This window comes from Bombus vosnesenskii, unplaced genomic scaffold (assembly GCF_011952255.1).
Source record: "Bombus vosnesenskii isolate JDL3184/JDL3185 unplaced genomic scaffold, Bvos_JDL3184-5_v1.1 scf7180000013266, whole genome shotgun sequence".
In the NCBI taxonomy this organism is placed as follows: Eukaryota; Metazoa; Arthropoda; class Insecta; order Hymenoptera; family Apidae; genus Bombus; species Bombus vosnesenskii.
The window spans coordinates 1897159-1917051 of record NW_022882926.1 but is presented as its reverse complement, the minus strand read 5'-3'; the positions used below and the strand labels follow the sequence as shown (position 1 = coordinate 1917051).

Below are 19893 nucleotides of genomic sequence, written 5' to 3'. Positions count from 1 at the left end.
CAAGAAATTTGTATTTGATCTATCGGGTCGTATCAAAGTATTCGAATACTCGCAGACGTATTTTACACGTATTTTTATGTCGTATGACGATAGTCGTGTTATTATAGTATTAATGAAGTTGCAAAATATTTTATATAACGCGTATAGTATAATGATAACAGTTTAGTTTTCTATGGTAAGTGTTAAAATATTTTCGCGAGCTAGTATATATATGTATATTTTATTGTATCTATTGAACGCAGAAGAAAACAGGGTGGGAGGTTTGTTCGTTGTTGAATTACCATCACGGCGAGATACAGGCTGAATTGATAAGTAATCGTCGGCCATAAAGCTTTCGCGCAGCGTTCGACGATAATAATCGAGTTGACGATACGGGGTATACAAACGCGGGGAAAAGAATCGAATTTCCAAACAGAAACATTCACCAAAGTGGTGTATCGACGAATGAAAAACACGAAAAATGGTGAACGATCAAAAATCATCGGTCGATCAACAGAGAGTGATTCCCATTGACCGATCGATTAATACCGCGATGACCGGTTAGATTCGTTTGCCAGACAAAATAAGCGAAAATGTGAAGGATAGATGAACGATGGAAAAATGAGAAATCAACGACCGCCAGCCTATTCGTTGGCAATCGGTCACGTTCTCGCATACGCGATTCCGTCGTCCGATAGTTGTATCTATTATTATTTTTTAAAACCTTGTAAAATTTATTATTATTTAAAACCTTATTATTATTTTTTAAAACTTTGTAAAACCTTGTAAAAAGTATTAATCGAGCCGAAAATCGACCTTTTTCTGGCATTCTGACGAACTTGAATATATCAGATGGAAGAATAAACTCGATTCCGAGTATCTATGAAATTTTTTACCAGTATATTTCACCAGCCCCTGTGTCTTTATCGTCTTTACTTTTTTCATTCGAAAAACCAGGCAAACGAGAATAAACGTTGCACGAGGTGGTGTGGGAAAAATGTTCGATCGTTAACCAGACGATTGTATTTTACAGCAGATCGCCTTTAAATCTTGTTTACATCTCGTGTGTTGGCCAGCGTGCCTGGTTAAATTGCCGTCGTCGCCAATGGAGTGATTAATCGCGCTGATCGTAATTAACGATTTAGCACGCCGCTCACGGAAACTTCAGAATCACGTCCGCGCGCAAAGTCCCCCGACAGTAATCGTTGCCAAAGTAATCACCGAAATTACCCTCGATGCAGCGGCAACTTGTTCGGTTATTAATTACGGGGGCAACCTCGTACCCTGCTCGTTTAAATAACGATTTCCTTTATCAACGACTTTCGTCCTTAGACAATTTCCTTCTACGATATTATTCGATTCTTCCCGATATTATTCCCTTTGGTAAGGAGCCTTAGAGAAAATTGAACAATTCTCTCGCGAAACTTTCGAATCTCTAATTGCCAACGATAAATTCCCAAAGAATTTTGATTAAAGCACCTCGCGATCTGTTTCTATGATACGCAGAAGTTTATTCTACAGGACGAAGCGCTTTCGGGTTTAAAGCTGAAGCAGTTTTGAACAGTTGTGCGAATCTGATTTGTCCAAAGTCATCTCCAGTACAGGCGAGTAGTCCGTCTTTGGTGCGACGGTAGGGAAACTACGAGAGGTATGACACGCGTGAGATTATTCTACTGCTGTCTGGAGTCTTGCGCTAAGGGTGAAATGAATGGAGAGTCTGCAGAATGGTCTGTTCCAAATAGCTCAGTCGATGAAACAACCGCGACGTCTGCCGTGCAACTGTCACGGTCCATTGTCTTTCCATCATTAGCCTGTATCATATCAAAGCTAAGAATAGGAATCTCTGTGGTGCTTCGTGCAATCACGAGTCAAGATTCGTGAAGTAAAAAATTTGAAGAACAGTTTGATGAAATAATACTTGGAGGAGGAGAAAATAGTAAAAATGACCTTTAAGACCTTTAATTTAGGAAGGATGTAGATGAAATTGTGAATCAGAGTTTAATAGAAATATTTCTGTTTGCAAATCTGACACAATGATCGTGAATTTTTATGCAAATTCATATTTTTACGAATAAGATTCAAAGAGATAAAGTCTGACTAGAGATTTGCTTCACAGTGTGACGAATACTTTACTTTGAATATTTGACACACCTTTCCGTGTTATCCTTGCCGTATTAAATTTCCATAAATGAATGCATAGATATTCATAAATCGATATCATAAGAAAACATTTATACCAATTTTTCACGGAGTATATCTCAAACACGATAGAGTCATAAGTAGCGTAAAATCGATAAAAAACTGAACGTGTTTGCGTAATACTTTTTAAACCGATTAATCCAAGGAGTTGACGATAATTAACGGATCGGGTGTGAGCTTATGAAAGTTAAAGACCGTGACCTTGGTACAAAGCAGCGATCACGGGCTCTCTTGAAAAGGGTGAACTCACGCTGGAAGCGTTCCAACCCTCTACACTCGGGGACCAACGATTGCCTGGTTAATTAATAGCGAGTGATTAATCGCCGGAGAATGGGATACCCTCGTCAAACAAACCTCTGACGAGGTCCCCGGCTTCGTACGTGATCTGCAAACGCGAGAAAGTGAAAGATCGACGGATGGATCAACAACCTCTCTTATCCGCGATTTTTTCTTTCCGACTTTCGACGTACGATGCTTTCGTTAACTTTTTAATACTCTTGCCACCGCGATCTAACACATCTCTTCTCGTTGGTTATTTCTTTTGAACTGTTAAAGAAGAACTCGACTCGACTGATCGCCAATATAAATTTCGAATAAGTGTCGTGTTACTGCTTTTTTGTATCTTTATATATTACGTTATATGTATATAGTGAGAAAGTATAATATATACTAAATTACTATTACCCTATGGAATGAAATATACGGAAACCTGTAACGAGTATTCAAAGACTAGCGCTTTCAGTAAGAGTATATAAACAAGTAGGTAAGAATTTCGATGAAATCGTCAGAATTTCTACGAGAAGAGCTTTTCCGCAGGTAGCAAGGAAACGTAGGCGTTGGAAAGTCCAGTTTGTAAAATTGCTTATCGAACTAAAGGATCGGACACCAGGTTGCTTTCAGCCTTTGTTAATCCATCGATTTAGTAATCGATCGAAAAACGGAAGACGCCGCGTGATTTGTCACGCGAAATACGCGGCCGATAAAGCACGCGGCCCGTTTAAAGTATAGCTCGGTCGACGCATCGTCTTCTCGAGGCTCTAAGCCTGTTCCGCCGTTCAACGCAACCACATACACGCGACAGTTCTCTTTCGAAATGGGGTTAAACGCTTGTGATTTATGTAAGAAGCTTGTCGTACTCCTTCGCGGATGCGGTTTGGAGGAGAGAGAGGAAAAGAGGAGAAGCGAAGAAACGGAAGAAGCGAGGAAAAGGCCGTGCGACGATATGTCAGCCGAAGATATGGGAATTTCGTGGCGTTAGAGAGTGCCTGGTGGATGTGACGTCTTCTTCTGACGGCTCCTCGCGCAATTTTCGACTCGCTTCCGAGCGGATCTGTCGCACGGTGAAGAATCACCCCCGCCGTGGAAATATTGTTGCGTCTCGGCAGATACGATTGGGAACAGTGGTCCGCGTGTACGATTGTTGAAACTTGGACGTTCAATAATTCATTTCGCTTTAGAAACCAGTTCTTTTGCCATTTTTGCTTTTTCCTCGGTCTCAACAATTTGTATGTTTTTACCTGGAAATGATTAACGAGTTAGCGGTTTGTTTTTGATCGCAGAAGGACAGGCAGCTGGGAGATGGAAGAAAACCGAGATACATATTCAACGAGGCGACGTGAAAAACGGCCACTTAAACGCGGCCATCGTATACCCAATTGCCGCCACTGCTGGTAGCTCGTTCTTCGAAACTTTATTCCCACTGGAAGCAACTTTCGCGATAGAAAGAACGCGCCATCTGACGTCAATGTACAGTCTCTGTTTCGATTATTTCTGCGCTCATACATGATATTCATAGACCTGGCTGGCTATAAAATATCGCACAAGTCGCGTTTTATCCCGTTTCTCCTCTGCCTGACCATGCACCGTCTTATTCTACTTACAAACTATGTCGCTGTCTCTAATCGGTTCAAATCATATTCTACCATGAACCACGTTATTTTAACGTTCTAGAATGTTAATCCACGCCCCATAGAAATCACGCGCGTTCAGAAAATCTCAACCTGTCGCTGCAATTGCACAAATTTACCTCCCCGAAAGGAAAATATCGCTGCTTTTTAAACGAGTCGGTCGATTCGATTCCATGCGAACTATATTTAAAATCGGATCCCAGGGTGGCGCACGGTATCGACCAACGCAGTCACTCGCTCCCTCCCACTCTCCGTATCATCGCGCTAGACATTTATTTCGCGAGGCTTTTCGGATTTGACGGATTAAAGCCGAGCTTCTCGGTATCCCCAACGCTGCGACGATATTAATGCGCGTCGGCCGTGAACAGGGATGACCTGCACGCGGCCCAAAAGTTCGATATCGAACCCCTTGAAGAGGGCGGGTTTGGAGGTGAGAGAAAAAAAATGTTGCAGGCTACACCGCGTGAAGGAAGAGGGTAAAAATTACGGATAGATAAGGCCGCTAAAGGCGTCATTCGTTTACCACGAGACTGACAGCGACGATAAAGTTTCTTTCCCTCTAGAGTGGCTTAGTCCACCTCCTCCACGACGATCCACGACTCTTTATCGTCCGACTTAGGAAGACGGATGCTGCGGAAAACAAGGAACCTTCCAAGCAGAGTTGGTGATGTTGAGCAACGAAGCTAATTGGGAATGAAGCAAAATTTGTTGACAAAGGTGGTGGAAATTTCGGGAATCTGTGTGTCGACGATTAATATTGAACTTAAAATATAAGGCACAGCGAAACTATATTTTTTCGCCGTGGTTTTCTTTAAAACCGAAGGTTTTACAAGCTACTGTTTAGAATCAGTTCCAAGCAAAAATGTAAAAACTTTGTCCCAAATGAAAATGTATAATAATCAGACATCGTTTCCTATTTCTTGCCACGTTTCAACGCCAAATATTCCCTGAAATTTCTCTGTGAGAATTTCCAAATTTCCAGCCTTTTCCGTATCCTAATTCCACCCTCGCGCTTCGAACGCGCAATCTTTGCGCAGCATTCGTCTTTGCAAAAGCTTTGTAAAAATAAAAACAAACACGTTGGTCGATGATCGACACGCTGCGGCAAACAAAAGATGAAGGAAATCCAATTTCGCGTTGGTAGAAATTTATTGTAAAGTGCACTCGAAATTCGAGCGGCCTATCGCTCTTAAGAGGCTCACCGCTCGTTTTCGCGCGTGATCTGTCGCACGGAGTATCGCGTATCCACAGGTTGGTAATATCGACGTCGGTTTCCCACGAGAAATTTTATTTTTCTCTCTCTTTCTCTCTCTTTTTCTCTTTCTCTCTCTCTCTCTCTCTCTTTCATGTTTTTTACTCCGCGCGTGTGTGTTTTTTGTGTTCACGCCATTCGCGTTTATTTATTATCAGTCGGCCGACACGAACCACGGTCATCAATTCGGATTAACGCCGGCTCAACAGCAGTTTTCGAACCGCTGTCACTTTTCTCGTTACAGTTGTTGCCGGTGTCACGTTGTCGTTGGTATTGCCAGGGCCAGATATAGATTTATGAATCGACAAATCGGGCAAATTTGCCCTCGAGATGACCATCGCCGAATCTGTGAACAAGCGCGCGTTTTTTGTGATAGATCCCACAATGTTAGCGTACAATAAAAGATTCGGAAAAAGCGCGTCTGTTGTAATTTGTATCAGTACATTGTAACGCGTGAAATTGATAAGTTCCAACGAGTCACGATTCACGGGATTCTATAAAAGGTACGTTCGTATACGTAGAAATGAAGAAAGTTAGTATCTTAAATATATAAAAAGAAAAGGCTCGAAATGGGGTTAGATATCTCGTGCGTTACAACCTGACGATTTACAATGCAAACTCGATGTCAAGAAGGAACGGGTGAAACTCGCAAACGGATCGATTCACCTCGATAGAATTTCTGACGAAACGTCACAGAGAAAGGAAGAGAGGAGAGAATATTTCAGGAAATTACGCCTAAATTGCCACAGGATAAAGTTTAAACGGTTCGTCGACGGCGGCCAATATTCGGTAGCAAATCCGGGCAGCGCCTTCCGAAATTACAAATAAAACTCACGAAATCGTGACGCGATTGCCAGACACAGGGAAAAGCTTGCTACGAGAGAGAAGCAACAAGGAGAACAACCACGTGGAAAACAACAGACATCCGCATGTCGTCCCGTGAAATTGCATTCGACACATCCCTCTTTCTCTTTCATTTTATTCGCCTCGTCTTTTTCTTTTTTTTTTTTTTCTTTTTCCATTCAATAAAAGAAAGTAACAGTCGAAACGCGCCAAAAGAAAGACGAGAAGGAGGTTGCCCGTTCCATTTGTGGATTTCACATTCTACCCTTCCTTGAACCATGCTTTCACCCTTTTTGCGGGGCGCGCGTGTCCCTGGCTTTCCCTTTTTCCGGCTTCTTCTCCCAGCCCAGGAAGGAAACTGCGGCCTGACCTTTTTCACGGTGTCCGGAAGAAAAGTAGCCGGATGACCGTACCACCACAGCACAAGGGGCGAAAAGAAAAGAGAAAGAAACGTGTAGCTATCCTCTCGCTCTTCCTACGCTCAGCCCCGCAAGCGGTGAAATATTTCCACGAGTTCGTAATTTATAGAATCGCTGCTGAAACGGCAGATCCAACGCCGGTGGAACAGCTTAAAATCCGGTCGACGTAATTGGATGAAGCCTCGACGTAACCTTTCACGTGATTGTGAACGGTGAATCCTTGGTAATTCTTCCTACCGTTTTCTACCACCTTTTTGCTCGCTCCTTCTTTCTACCATTCGATTCTGAAAACCTTCTTTCATTCTCACGAAGCGACGAATCACTCGGTCGGATTGTATCCTCCGTAGGATCTCGCGAAGCCTCGTCGAGATTTACGCCCGAGTCACATGCCCTTTTTCTCGGGGTATTTGTTCGTAGTTCGCGAATAGTTCGCTTCACGCGTTTCTCAATGTCCTCGCGAGAAATCACTTGCGAGAAAGCGCTTTATCAATTAACAGGCTTTTCATCTGAAATATATTTTTAAATAATCTCTATATTGTTATAGATGAAACATGTCGACTGCGAGTGTTTATGCAAATTTACATTTTTACGGGGAAACTCAAGGAAATGATAAGACTTAAATTGAAACTTGATTCGCCTCCTGTCTACTGTATTAAATATATTGAAGTGAATCCCACTTCAAGGAAAACTGTACATCTTTTCTGAAGTTTAGTTTTCTTAGCCCTCGAAGTCATTGAGTATTGTTTAAAACTAAATCAATTTGAAGGGTCTCTTAGCCTCATAGTTTTCTAGGAACATGCCTTGCACAGATGATGCAACAGGGTACAGACAGGCCAGTTTACCGTAATTGTATAAATACCCATAGACCCATGGCTTCGAAGCTCTTTCGTAAAGTAACGCTACCAGCGTGCGGGTCTGGAGTAGCATACACATTATACTTATGCTTAAACTTGCTTAAATATATTTTTCTATTAGGTTGTCCGAAAAGTGTTTTTCTTTTACAGACACGTTTTTTACAACGACGCATCTTTATACAAACATGAAAATAATCTACTGAACGTTGTGATCTTTATTTTGATAGAACAAAATGGATCATATATAATTCGATATAATAATATAAAACGGAAAATATTGTGCATCCATTATTTCCTTATAAAACGAAAGAAACTTTTCGGACGACTCTGATATTATACATTCATCCACGCATTTCCTCTGTCTCTCTCTCTATTATGAGATAAAACCTTAACAAAGTAAAAGGAAATTCGCTTTGAATGTTTCATATATATATTAGATTTAAACAGTAGATTCAACTAGAATCAAACATACAATACACACTTATTATTCAAGTTATAGTACCGCGCCAGAATAATTTACTTATAATTCTCAGTGAGAATTGACTGTAAAATTCTTCCAAATAAAAAAAAAATATGTATATCTATGATCTTTAATTCCGTGTTTAAATTTCAATTTTCCATTAAGTTTCTCGAGGAAGATGAATGAAATAAACGATACTTAGTATGCTGGTTTGTAATTTGTTTGGCTACTAAGCCGTGTAACCGCATCAATTAATTACTCAGGATCAGCTGTGATATCGTTGCCGATAAGAGAAAACACAGAAAACTTTCTGATGTAGCCTACAAACAAATAAACTCAACCGTAAAACAAGTGAATAACGCGGATAAATAGATTAACACGTTGACTGTCGCGATACCCATATTCGGGTGACAGCAAAGTTTCTGGTAGGGCCGCGTCACCCGTAGGCATTTGAAAAGATATTCTAGAGGAAATAATAAAACTATTAAATTGTTATAAAATAATACGAAAATGATTTATTAAAAAGATTATTTACTCGCATTATTAAAATATCGATGGGAGTACCTAACAGAGAACGCTTGGTACTGCGGCACGTGTGACCTGACAGAGATTTCAGTGAAAACACGTGTGGCAGTCAACGTGTCAAGGACATAAATTAACAGAATAATTATGAACAATTAGATACACCGTAAAAATACGTAATACGTGCGAGACAATGAACTTTAGATTCGAAAAAACCATCTCAGATACAACTCAATCTCGTCAGATCTGTAACTTGAATCCTCGACGCATTTGCTGATGGAATTTGTGAATTCCAAACGCGATATGGTTTAAACATACTTTCCCTACGCGATGGTGTCCCCGATTTATCTTAACTGCAAACAAAAGCAAAACTGGGACGTGACAAACGGGCGGATTAAAGTTTCTAAGTATTGTAAGCGTGTCAACGCGAAGATTTCATAAAGTAGAACGGAACGACAAAGGGTTTCGAGACGAGCGAGTTAACGTCGCTCGTTTAATTCAGCCACTTTTCCATTCTCCACCTTCTTCTACATTTACCATCTCTTGTAGGCAGAGGGCAGCCCGTTTATTTATCGCGGCAGGTTACCCGTGGCATAAACGCCGGATCAGTTTTACTCGGAAACTTGGCCGCGTTCGAAGAGCCGCGTTCAAACGAAATTGGATTTTCATTGCAAACAGAGGGACTCCAGTTAATTCGCTCGTTTCTTTGTCTCCACTCTGCTACGGAAACGACATTATGAAAACGAGGTGAAGGGGGTGGTAATCTGAAATATCGCGAGGCAAGAGGAAGTGAAACACTTGTCGCTTCTGGCTTGTTAATCTTCGCTCGAACGTAAGACGTTGCTATAATATCTCGTGGTATATTATTCGCTATCGATCGTGCGTGCTTTCGTTAATAGCGTTTGTTGAGAATTTTGGATCTTAATAGCCGAAATAATGGTATAGGAATACTAAATTTACACTTAGAATTTATATTAGAATAATTATATATTTATTTGATAAACGATTTCAAAGATATTCATCGATACACACTTGCACGCGTCTCAGCACTTTCTTCCATACCCGACTGTTAACCGACTGAACAGTTTACATTCATTTGTTTTCGAGGCGCCGCGCACACACATACTTCCACGCATTGATATTCACATACAAGTATCACTACTACGCATCTAACCTAGTCTAGCACATAAAATTATACATATCTCAATAGCGTTAATACGGTACACAGATGCTTGCCCGAGGATATACGCAAAGACTTAAAAATACCAACGGTCAAAGAAGAAATCGATAGGTGCGCAGAAAAATGTAAGGAAAGAACGGCAAGGCATCCAAACCAGCTGGCTGCTGAAGCGAGCAAAACTCTCATAGAGAGAAGATTAAAAAGAAAACACCTCACTCACCTCACTAAAGAAATAAAATAGCACAAATAGTCGAAGATGGTATCCCGCTGGGGGTAGCCATCCACATGTTATTTAACAATTAAGTTAGAAAAATTTACCAAATGTCCAACCGGACAAATTGTAAAATACAGATTAAATAATAAAAAAGGGTACTTGCCGATATTAATTCAATGTAGATACTAATTTGGCATTCCGTTTTCAATTTGGTTATTTTGGTTCAAGGCAATGCAATGATAGAAAGATTGACTCGTTCTACTGATTGACTGTAACGAGCGAGCTTCGACATAGGCAATCCTTTCATTTTAAAAATGGAATTTTCATCGCCGGTGGCCATCTGCTTGAGAAAATTACGAAAAGCTATTCTACGAGGTCCGAAAAAATCGTTAAGCGACTCACCGTTCTATGGCTCTTGGATTTGATTTTTTATGGCACAGTATTTTTTTCTCTTTCTTTCTATTAACCCTTTCGCTTCGAGCGCCGCTTATAGGCGGCATCCACGGGATAACCTGTGGGTACAAGCGCCGCACGACCACGCGACGTCTCCTGGGTTCGACACCCCGTATATCCGGCATCCAAATGATGCATATACAAGTGCTATCTGTAGTGAATAATATATTTTTTCGTTATCAGTAGATCATCTTCTGTTGATCTTATTGACATATTGGATTGATCACTTCTTAGATTTGCTCATTGTTGAAACAACATCAAAACGTCCCTCGCAATATATTTAAACATCCAAACGATCGTATATTGTTTCATGCTAAAAAATCTATTAAATCCATTGAAAGTGAAACGATATTTCATATATGGTTCTTACAAGAATTATTGTTATTTAAGACTTAGGAAAACGTATATACGGCAACCACACACGCGTTTTCGTTCAGTGACAGTACTTCGGCGGACTGGACTGCCGAAGCGAAAAAGTTAAGGCAGCAAAAGCACGGAAAATGCATTGACCAAATTTGATAAATAACCACCGCTCACATCAAACGACGATTTCTTTAAAAGTGACGCAAACTACCTATTGCAGAATTAGATTCGCAGAAAAATTTGATTTCGACTCGTTCGGAAAAGGAAACTGCAAGAGAAACATTTGCCTCGTCGCGGCTGATTGACTTTCCGGATGAAAAGAACCGGATAAAAAGGTGGATGAAAAACGGGAGAGGAAAGGGGTCGGTAAATAAGAGAACAATGAGGACCGGGAATCGAAAGGGACGGATTGAAAATGGAAAAAAGAAGGGACAGGATAGAGCGAAGGGAATACGGATCGGCAGAGAGTTACAGGTCAGACGCGAGAACCGTGCACGCCGCGCCGTACCGCGCCGGTGTGAAAGATGGGGTTTCGATAATCGAACGGTGAACCGGATCAATTAAACCCCCTAGGGTGGGCATTAATTATCGAAGATGTCGTCGACAGTTTCCTATCGCACGTGCAATCCGTGAGCGCAATATTCGAGTTTCAGGATTTTCGTTTCTTCCTTTGCCTAACTTCCATTTTCTCCGTCTATTCTCGCGATATTCCATTTTTTTCATCTTTTTATCCTCCTCGTACGAGATCCTTTTGATCGATTTGTGGAGTTGAAACGGCGAACGTTGTATATAAATGTCAGAATGCGAAGAGAAGGTATCCAGTAGAAAGTTGTTTCTGAAACTTTTGTGTGAAGTATCAGCATTTGACACTTTTACGGGTTCAGAAAGACAATAAACGACAAGGGATGCGTGTTGTTAATTATTTAAAAATTTATTTTCGTTTCTACTTTCGTCCTTTTATCTACCCTGCGATGAGATTTACTCATTTACATTTACATTTCTTACTGAAAACAATCGTGATTATTATTTTATTAGCATTTGCATCGTTCTTAACGTTTCAGCTCCTCGTCTTTGTTATATCTCGCGAATGAGGAAACGCGATTTCGCGAAAATGATTTTAATCCGTCACGACGAATTCGAATAAATCGTAGCGAGAAAGTGAAAATGTGTATTAGATTAATCATCGTGAAATTACTCAAGCTCGAACCTTATCTCTGCGCTTCGTTATCCCGTTGTTACCGGCAATTTCATCAAGCCGTGAACGTAATTAAAAGGAAGGCACTTTTACCGTGGACAAACAGCGTCGATAACAGAGTTGTTATTAGCTTGTGAATTTTAAGCTTCGGCCAACGGACACGCTTTTATTTCCACGTGATAAAACTAAACAAGGGAATTACAGCGACAACTAAATTATACCATGGACTATAACGGGGCGGAAATTCGGAGAAATTCGTGTAAAAAGCGTAGTCGACTCGCCTAAAAATATTAATAACGCTTATTGCGTGTAATACGGCGAGGAAAGGCGTTGTCGGATGTGATTTACCGGGGGATTTTATCGCTAATAACGTAGCCTGATTAACTCGAGGGCGCATACGGTAGCACAACACGGCTGCAACGGAATTATGAACACGTTCATCATCGTGTAGAATGTTCCGAATCGCTCTCCGGCTACAATCCCTTCGTTCTCTGTTCATTTCGAAGGGCAGTTACGCGTTTTATATCACGCGTGAAAAACTTTATTTCTCGCTTATCACCCGTTGAGCAACTTGTTACACGTGATGTCCAACGATGCACGGCCCCAACACAAATTACCACGTTAACGATGTTACACACGTAGTGTGTAACCGAATTTACCAAGCTCCATTTTTAACGCTAAAATTCTCTACAGAGGGGAGCAGATCAAACGCTGTATGGCACTAAATCCTTTGAAAAAACTGCGCTCGTTCGTATCCTGTTCCTTGGTATTGTTCCTTGCGAAAATATTTTCTTCGTTGAAAACACTACGTTGTTTTCGCGACGCCACTCTTTGTTTGTACAAATGACTGTGTTCATATCGTTTTTGCAAGTCTAAGTCGATCTTTTCTTATCTTTCGACCAAGACCAGAGATTAGATTTAACGTACAAACATTTACGTTTGTTGGAAACTGCGTTTTTACCTTACTTTTCTCCTTTCATGCAGTTTTCGTGCTTTTCATTATTTTGTTCTCCTTCCTGTCTTTCATTTTACAGTTTCTCGTTTTATATATCATGCATTTTTAGAGATACACGTCTGTTCTTTGATCGTTGTTCTCCAATGAAATTCAACACATTTCACGTGTTTATCGTCGGATAAACTAGCAGGAAATTTTTCTTCAGAATGTTTTCTCGCAAAATCCTTTTCTGCTTAATTACACACCCTTTAACCGAGCTTTCATTTCTAAGAAAAATTCTCTCTCGTTATCCCACGAAACTCGTTTCAAAGTATTCTTTCTCTTTTTCCCAAACTTTTTTTCAACCGAGGGAAATTTTTAAAACGCTCGTTTCGCTCTTATCTGCGAGTAATTAACCAAATTGTTCGGGCAACCTTTTAAAATCGATGGAAAAACCTGCTAGGGTTCGAACCGTGATCACCTAGATGGAAAAGCAACCGTGATACTCTCTGCATTACAAAGCTTCCTGTCGTTGTACTTCATATTTTCTTATCTTCCTTTTACACTCGTTCTAGTTTACTATATTTTTCTACGATAAAATTTGCAGTGCCACGTCAGCTCGATAATAAATCAAAGGTATGAATATGAGATATTTTTAATGCTTCCAAAACGAAGATTTTCGACTGTGGAAGGACTACTTTTTTTTATCAATTATTAATGATAGAAATACATTTTTTCTAATGCTTTCATAACGCACTGAAACGATTGATAGAAAACAATGCTTCGTTATCGATGATGATCTTTCTCTACCGATACACGATTCAGTAAATTTCTCAGTGTGCGCGTAGAAGAAAATTAGGAAAACGAAGAAATGAACACGAAGATTAATCGAAGGTCTGTAGATTTGTGGCAAACATATAAATGTCCAGAGTATTTTCTATTGATTAGTTTCTAAATATAAAAAGAACAAAGTCCTTTAGCAGCTATTATAATTGTCAACTCAAGCGTTAATACATATTATAAAACTAGAATTTCAATAAGTTCATTACAATTCAAAAGGAGATATCAAGAATTGTAGATTTCGTATGAGTTTGAGTGTATGCGCATTCGATGCTTTAGTTTGGTAGGGAAACAACCCCAAAAGGGCCTGGGTGTATGGCTCTTTGTTTTCGTGAAATTACGTTCTTGGTGCAGAATTTCCTTATGTCTCAAATGTCATACGCAAAATTGTAAAAATATATGGAAACGTTATAATAAATAAAATGACAATAAATAAAATAAAAGAATAATCAAATAAATCGAAATAAATTGAGAAAAATTAATATCGGAAAAGTACAAAATATTCGAAGAATTTACAAAAGCAAGATACAAAGAGAGACTTATCATCTCTCCTTGTCAGCATTAGAACGATAATCATCATGATAATAATAATGAAATATAAATATTGATACGAAATTCTATTTCATCTTTGCTCTGTACATTTTTTGGAAAAACAAATCTCGTGAAAAAGAACAGGATTCTGTCCGAGTCTCGGGCCATCTTGCGACATTCTTGTACGTTTTAACATACAACCAAATAAACGAGACGGTAAAACAGGCAGATGATCAGCGAAAGAAGCGCTGGAAGCAAAAACCGATGGAGTGCGGTCTGGTCCGTAAATTTTTCACGATCTGTCCATCGACCATCGGGGAACGCTAGTCTGTCCCTTATCAAAAATGCAGCGTTTTTTCATTTTTAATCAAGATCTGCTGAGCTGGGCCCATTGCTGCATCAAATTTTAATTCGGCTTAAACACATCGACCAATCGGAGAATCCCAACGATAGCTGATCCTGCTTTCGGTTTGTTCGAATTTTCGCTGCAATATGATTTTCAAAAATTCGTATCCTTCTTTCATTCGAATCACACCGTATCACTTGTCTCTTGTCGAATTTCACGCTTGTATCTTCCATTGTAAAGCATGTACGTATAAAGTATATCCTTCAAGATGTCAAAAGATACCGGCATACTCGTATATCTGTGTCACGAATGAACATTGCTCGGTGTACGGAAGACTTCGCCGACTTTTGAAAATCTTCGTCTGTTCAAAACTGTGCTATATACGTGATCATAGCATTAAATTTGTTTTAAGAGACGCCAATACGGTTCGAACAGGAAAATATAGTATTTCGTTTGACAAAGATAACTTGAACACGAATGTCCCATGCATGCGTTCCATTTTTCTTAGACAATTACAAAATGGTTACCTTTTTATGATCTCAACAGGCTCGTTTCTAATGACACAATAAGCTTAATCGTGTTCTTCAACTTTAAAAACCGTGAAACTCAACGTGGTATTGTTCCCGGGCGGACCTAATCTCGGTAACCCGATCATCGATCCGTTTATTTCGCCGCGGAGAAGGCGAGACCCGACTTTTCCGAAAGTTTCCCGGACGTTGAGCGGTGGTCGATGCTGTCTCGTGTCCACTTTCAACCGTCTTTGGCCAAAAAACGAAGAAAACCGGCGGAAGCGATAGGAGAAAGAGAGAAGAGAGGGTTGGCTGAGAAAGAGGTGAGAGAAAAGGGGTTGGTCGGGGGTGGAAAATGGAGCACCGAAAAGCTATTTCCGGTCGAGGAGGTCCGTATCGGGCCCACGGAGGTACGAAATGACCGACTTAAGGAAGTTTTACTGCGAGACAAACCGGAAGTGATTCGGCTACGACCGAAACACTTCTTCCTCCTCGTCTTCACAAGGGTAGAGAAGAAAGTTTACCCCTTCCAAGTTGCAAACGGCTTCTGCTTCGTCCCTTTTGGCCGGGATTACAGGCCTCGGACGAACATCCATTCTCGTTTAACGCCTTTATTTACCATCCGCTGCTTTTCCGTTTATCCCCGTCACCCCTCACCACCCTATTTTCTTCTTTTCTTTTCTACCCACCCCCGCCGATACCCGTTCTATATTTCTCCTTGGACTTCTTAGCTTTGCGTTACGCCCGGCTGTTCCTTTTCCCTCTGTCCTATTTCTGCTGCTTCTGTTTCTTCGTTGACACTCGATTATCGTAGCTGAAGAGCAATCGCTTGGTTCTTCTTCTTCGCGCTTTCCCCTCGTCTTCTTTTTATTCTAGTTCGCCTTCGTTTCGCTGTTTGTTCGACTGACTGCTTAATTATTTCAATGACTCCCTCGAAGCTCTCTACTGGAGTGCGCTCCGGCGGCATTCAGTCGATTTTTAGCTGTAATAATCGTCGACGAACGGGACTGCGAAGGTTGTTGTTCCATAAGTTAAGTCGTTGACCAGCCAGAATTAATTCACTTCTCTCATCTCTTCGACGTGATAATTCGTTTATTCATGGATTCTTTGATATCTTTTAATACGTTCTTTTGCCTCCGTTGAAAACAAAAATTGTATGATATTTATATTTGGATATTGGTGATCTCTGGCAGAATGAAGTGCAAAGGACACTTTACAGTCTTTGACGCGATTTAACAACAATATTTACGCGGTACTGCTTTCTTCCCACATCAACTTCGCTTTGATCATCGAGCCGATAGTTAACACGATTATTTCTACCAAAACCAGTCAAAATGACTGATCTTTAAAAAATACCTAATAATAGAATATTTTTATATTTATTAATTTATTACTTTCTTATAGAAGGAATTCCATGTTACATTTTTGGTATTATTAACCCATCTGGGACCATGATCCCTAAACGAGACTTGACAAATTTATAAAATTATAGAACCAGTCATTTTGACTGCTGTGGTATTTCTAGTGTTAGCATCTAGCGATCTGGCGATCGATCCGGAATTTTCCTGATATCCGATATCATCATATCGAATGATACGCAGTAAAAATTTGAGAAACATGTGGGTAGTTGTACAAAGCGAGGAAACTGGTTAATTGAGGTTCGATAAACAGATTGCAGGATTCTTTTACACTTTGACAAGTACCAGTCATTTTAACTGACGTTGGTATAAGTAGCCTTAATACAAAATTATTTTAAGTTTGAATACATAGAAAACAAAATAAAATTCATTGTATCATTCTTTTAATTATCGTTGCGAAAGTCATTACGTCAGTGTGGAAAAAAAATATAACATGAAGTAGGAATTTTAAAATAAAATTGTTGTAAAACCAGTCAATTTGACTGGTGTGGCAGTTCTAATGTTAATGCCAAACGTATTTCCACTTATCGCACAAAGAACCCAATTATAAATGCGCGTGATAGCAAGCCGCATATGGATCTCGCGATGTTCACTGTCACAGGAAGAATTATTCATTTATTGTAATTAATACCAGTTATTATGCATTCCGGAAAAATCAAGCGAACCGACAACTGAAATCACAGTTTCCATCCAGCCAAAAACCACCCCCTACCCTCCATTATCGCGCTGATCGTAGTTACCGGAGCCGGGGACGATCGATGTCGATTGAAACGCGAGATCACGAGCCGAACCGTCGTTTGTTATTCACGATTCGTCGCAGCCATCCGCGACGCACGCGACGCAGCGTAATGCGTTCTGCCGCGTCTCGCGTGATTCCGAATCTCGCGGAAACTTTTCCCTTTCAGAGGCATTGACTATCAGAAGTGGGGAACGTTTCCGGGGCCAGGGAAACCCCGTCGAACGCGATCCGGGAGGAACGCCCGACCCGGGATTACACCCGGAGGAACTCATACGTTATTCGACGTGCGCACCGCTACTCTGTATAACGGGTGAACGCGAATAACCCATCCTTTCCGCACTGGTGAATCCGATAGCGTGACGTAACGAGTGGATCGTGAAGGTTTCGAGATCCAGTTTTATTTCTGTGGATAAAAGAATTGGAGAGAAGTTGGATGTTCGTTGAAAAAGACTATTGGAAAGTATTTAGGAAAGTTATAATACTGGTTTTTGGGGGAATTACAGATGTTCGAAGGTAAAGCGTAATTATTACATGATATTTTAAACAACAGAATTAACTGTTCTGGTCTAGCGATAGGCAAATTAACTTTAACTCTTTGCGCTCCTATGTCGAGTGTGACTCGACGTCAGTTTTTATCTCAGGAGTTCCTTTGTCGAGTTCCACTCGACGTTCTTTCAGTCCTATTTTTTTTTTTTTTTTTTTTTTTTGTGAAACGTGCGAAAGAAAAGCAGGGTTGCATCCTGGACATTGTTTCAAGATACATCATACACTTAAAAATTACAAAATATAACAATAGCGTGAATAAAACTGGTATTTAAGTGAATTTCTTTCTTCCTTCATTTATTTAAATTATCTTATGTTTTGGTTAAAGTAAATTTCAAATAAAACACTTAAAAGCGTTGAGAGCTGCTGGTAACGAAATTGAAATAAAATTCAAAGTGCAAAGGGTTAATATTCCTTCTCAAGTCAAAACTCGGTAATAGTAACGTCGTAATAGTCAACGACTAATTTGCCTTCTTTCACGAAGTAGAAGTCAATATATAAGAAAATTATATTGGTGAACTGATACAAAATTTTTCTGTCTTTGTGCGACACTGATATCACATGTTGTACATTGATTGTCATATTGTACTGTCGTTCAAGTAAAATTTTGCGAAAATTTACATAGTATTTTATCATGTTATTGTAAAAATGGTGTCCACCCGTTAATGAATAATTAATTTATTATTATTCTTATTATCGAATCGTCGATTGTATTTTCGTCGAGTCGTAAGTAAACACAGTTTTGAGGATCGATTTCTGTATACATACTGTATATGGTGTTAGTGAGATTAAAACGAAACTCGAATTATCGAAAGATGTAGTTTCCGGAAAATTAGAAATTTTTAAATATAGAGTGGAGTTGTTTGAATTACGACTGTAATATAGTTGACTATAATACTTGAAAATTCCTTGATTTTACGGAATAATTTCTCTATTTTATGAACATGATTGACATTATCCGATGAAATGTAGAATACCAGATAAGATATACCAAAATTCGCATTTAAAGTCGCATTCAAATTTTACAATAAAACGATCGTCCCTTGCGGTTTGAAATTTTCTGCAACTCGACGACATCGATGACACGCAATTCTCCGTGGTGTCCATTTCTTCAAAGCAAAGCATTATGCGAATCGCCTTTTTTCCACCTCTTCTCGCCGCATACCCATTTTGACCGGCATATTTTTTACCAACGTCCTCCCGAAAAATCTATAAATCTAACGAACGCGAGCTCCGCATACGTCAGAACCATTCGTCAGCGGACAGATTGCAGAGTACGGGGGGTTTGAAGAGAGCCTCTCCGGTGTCAGTCGGCTCCGTGCCACGCGCAATAAAGCCGCGAGCGATTTTTACGACGGAGGGTGGATCGCACGAGGTAATTTACCCTGCAAGGTAGTTCACGCCGCACTGAATTCGCGTGTTCATAAAAAAATTTCGCTTACGTTGAATTCAACCCTGTGCTGTTCGATCTCGAACCGGGGGTGCTTCTAAATTTGCAACGATACCGATGAAATTTCCTCTTTATCCCCTTACCGGTGCTCTCGATTACCATCTGTTTCCCTAAATAAAAAACTTAATGATACAGTAATAAACGAAAGGGGACGAGCGAAATGAAAAGAAGAAGGATGTTTCTTCGACCAGTCGTGGAAAGACGCGATCGCGAGGAAGCGCGTCAACGGGAGTCGTAAATTCCCCTTACGATTAGACAATCAACGCCACGAACTGATCGATCCCCTATTTCGATTAGGATAATAGAGGTGGTTTAATTAGTATAACACTTAATTCACAGTTCAAAGATAGTATATGTAGTATCATGGACAAAAGGTCTAAGAGATATCGGGTAAACCATAAACAATGTCGCGAGAGACGAGGCGCCGTCGGGCCCATCGATGTGTCGTCGGTCCTTCAATTGAATAGTTTCGTAGAAAAAGCCTACGTGACCCTGGCCACGAGCGGTTGCAGAACACGTGTGTGGTGGGCCTAAGAAAAGACAAAGGGATGCTGGAACAGTCGGTGTCGGTGGAGAAGCCAGAGGGTGTGAGTCGAGAAGTCAGAGAGTGCGAGTTGCGTTGTCGAGAGAGTATGGTCCGCGTAAGAGAGAGAGAGCGTTGGATCCCTGGTGACGAGAGTTGCAAATTAACTATCGAGTTGTCTAAATTATAGTACGTTATTGTGATTAGTTCATGTTAGACA

At 40.3% G+C, this 19893-nt stretch overlaps 1 protein-coding gene across 2 annotated transcripts in view; it reads left to right on the top strand.

The window, feature by feature from the left end:
- Nucleotides 1–19893, top strand: part of LOC117230365 (beta-1-syntrophin) — a 349898-nt gene that overhangs the window by 323143 nt on the left and 6862 nt on the right. The gene's annotated exons all lie outside the window — the stretch shown is intronic.